Raw genomic sequence first — 3,621 nt, forward strand, 5'->3', positions numbered from 1 at the left:
CTTTTAGTTGCTCCGCTGTTTAGTCTAGTTTTGGTTTCTTGGTTCCCGACTCGGTGGTACTGAACTCGGGTCCGTGTCTTTAGTTCTTTAGTTCAGCCAACCACTAATAGGTGTAGTTTTCCCTGCCTGCAAACCTCCTTGAGTTTTGTACTTATTTTCCTGTGTGTACCAATAAATTATTATTTAAACTGCCTGTCTGCCGTGTCATGTTGCCTCGCGCATGAGTCTTTGAACCGTCCCGTAACATCCACGTCCCCACTGCTTCGTACTCAGCTGCAAACCACACCAGTGCATGCTGAAGGTCACGGTGTGAAGCCAACAGTACCATGTCATCTGCAAAAAGCAGAGACGAGATCCTGAGGTCCCCAAACCGGACACCCTCCTCTCCCTGACTGCACCTTGAGATCCTGTCCATGAAAACCACAAACAGGATCGGTGACAAGGGGCAGCCCTGGCGGAGTCCAACACCCACTGGGAACGTGTCCGACTTATTGCCGAGAATGTGGACACAGCTCGCACTTTGGTTGCACAGGGACCGTGTGGCTCGTAGCAGCGAGCCTGGTCCCCCATACTCCCTCAGTACCCCCCACAGAGTTCCTCGGGGAACACGGTCATAGGCCTTCTCCACATCCTCAAAGCACATGTACAGCATTATGATCTGAAGTCCACAAGGAGGTTTAATTTTGGCTGTATATGCCGTTTTACGTTCCCTTAACATTTGTCCAACACATTTCTCTCTCTGGTATTGCTCTGCACATATTGGTTGAACCCCGGCAAAGCAGTCTCAAGCTAAAATCACCAAAGATAAAACAGGGTGCCTTGGGAGTGTGTTTCAGTTGTCTGTGAACAGTTTGCAATTGTATGTGCCGCTTTTGACGCATTCCCATTTGGCGGAAGGTAGACCATGCACAACAGAATATTTCCAGATTCGCGGGGAGGATAAAAAGGTCTGAGGCTTAAACATACCAGCTCTATATCGGTGTTGCAGACAGATTTCCTTGTCGTAAATTGAGAGCACCACTTCTTGTTGACATAAACAAGAATGGCTGCCACCTCTGGACTTGCCGGAGATGGCGTTCCTATCCGCGCGCACCAGGAAAAAGCCATCCAAGGGCACAAGTGAGTCGGGCACATCCTCCTATAGCCACGACTCGGTCAGCACAAGCAGACATGATTCTGGGTACTCGTGTGGAACCCTGACATTGCTGAGAGGTATTGAGGACAGTGGTGGCCTGTTCGCCCTCCTGCAAAGTCTCTGGCGCACTCCATCGCGTTTTCCCCTCTTCCGCGTGCATCCCTTGTGGCCTCCACCTCCCGAGGTTCGAAGCAGTTCCCTCGGTAGGACAGGTGTGGGTGTGTGGCTGGGACGGAGAAAGAGGAGCTGCTCTCTAGTTTACCTTAGCAGCACGGTCATTACGGTACTCGAGTCCAGCATAGTGTGACCCAACACTAGCTGGGGTAAAAGCGCAACAACAATAACATCTTGCTGCACTTTCACAGAACATTTACCACTAAGATGGCAAAGAATCGAGTAGGAATAAGGCAGAAAATGCACACAAACATCTGCAGCAGCACGAGTAGCCCAGGTCACCTGAAGTCAGGCATAAAAAAAAAGAGTCTTTATGTATGAACATGCATAAAGTACAATAGGTTCCTAGATGGTACAACAGAGCAAATTCATTACATTATTCATGGCGGTGGTGGAGGTATTACTATGCTCTGATGCTGAGGCTTTATTATTAAAGCAACAGGAGGTACTATTGGAACTGACTACAGACATGATGAAGACAGAAAGATGGTGAATCAAGTCCTTCAATAGCTTAAAGCAGAGAAGAGTCTCAAGTGATCTACAGCAACCACATGTAAAGTGTAAATGATTTAAAAGATCAGGGTTTTCTCATGTTTAGGCCAAAATTTTTATTGGTCTTAATTTAGATTCTCATCAATGTTTGTATTCACGACTCCAGATTCAGTCTATTTTTAGTCGTCTGTTTTATTACTTTTAGTGAATGACAGATAGTGAAGTCATCCTGAAACGTTACAGGTGTCCTCACTCTGTACTTGAGCTTTGAACTGCAATGAAATTGATCCATGAGCCAGTTTATGACCCGCGGAGGCTAAATGAAGCCTGTGAAGGAGTTTATATCATAAATGTGCAGCGTCCTGCCCTCTGAGAGGAGGTTCTGTTTGGTCAGAGTCTCAACTGTTCAGAGAGCAAACATCTGTTTCATTCACTGAATCTACCTGGAAGGAGAGAGAAGAACTTCACCTGGTGAGAAGAATCAGAAAACAGCAAAAACCAATTACCTAAGAAGAGAATTTATTTGTAAAGACCTTAAACCGTTTGTTGTTCATCCTCAGATGTGTGTCGGCTGTTAAACCCCATCAGTCGGATGAAGTGATTTGCTGTTGACGGAGCTGAAAGAGTCGATGATCCTCTGATTTACCACAATAACAACATGACAGACTCATGGTCCATAAGTTCAGGAGACGGCTCAGGTAAGTGTTTCATGTTCACCTGCTTCAGTGAAGACAGACTGTCAGAGATCAGGTTTTATTTTGTGTTAGTTTGGAGTTTGCTTGTCCACAAATCCACAGTTTAGATTTACTCTTATAATGATCAGTCTTTGAGGAGGACAAACATGTTTGCTGCAGAGTCCAAAGTCAGATGTTCAGTGAATCCAAAGATAAGCCTCCAATGTCTTTACAACAATAGTAATAAAGTTATCTCTATTACTGCAATAATAATAGTAGTTATGTGCAGCTGCAGTCCAGAGATGTGGTCAAAGGTGGAGAAGTTATTGATTTATATCTAAATGATTCTGTAAATGATTCACATTTTGACAAGACAACAGTACCTTTGTATCATTAACAGACTGTTAAAGGCTCAACTTAGGCTCAGTTTTATTTAATTTTTTTACTTTTTCTGATAATAGCAACAACTGTCAGAGAATCACTATCATTAAGTTGTCCCAACAAGTTAGTCTGTATCAGGCATCACCAAATGGCGGACCTCGGTCCAAATCTGGACCAAGTGATGGTTCTGTGTGGACCCGTGACCAATCTCTGATAAATTCACAAGAATAGATTTTCATGGAGCATTTTTTCCGACGGTCGCGGCTGTAGACAGCAGGCGCTGCTACTCCAGTTAACACAGTAATAGCTCCACTCAGTCCAGCCAATCAAATCATTTGGTTAGCCTACACGGCCAGCGCACCGCCACAGCTCGCTGCTGCTGCCACTCTGCGCTGCCTACACAGCAGAGCAGAGGTAGAGACAGTGATTACAGCATGGCTTGATCCAAAAGAAGGAAGGTTGACGAGAAAAACCGCTGCTCTGAAGATGAGTGGATGGAGAAATGTGTGTTCATTCTTCCGTCAGGCAGTTCACAACCAGTGTGCCATATCTGCTCTGAAAACGTGGCATTAAATGGTGTTGAAGAAATTTTACTCATAGTCCTCATGTGAAGTTTGCTGTAGTGGGTGTTTATTAGTATTCCGGTATACGGTGGGCTCACCAACACAGAGCATGAGTCTGTGAAGGTGGACCGACCCTGAACATCTGCAGAGTCACACATTTATACTGTAAGTCAGAGGGTAGGGGGGGCTGTATGTAAATACA

The sequence above is a fragment of the Stegastes partitus genome, unplaced genomic scaffold (genome assembly GCF_000690725.1).
Source record: "Stegastes partitus isolate 25-593 unplaced genomic scaffold, Stegastes_partitus-1.0.2 Scaffold1424, whole genome shotgun sequence".
Lineage (NCBI taxonomy): Eukaryota > Metazoa > Chordata > Actinopteri > Pomacentridae > Stegastes > Stegastes partitus.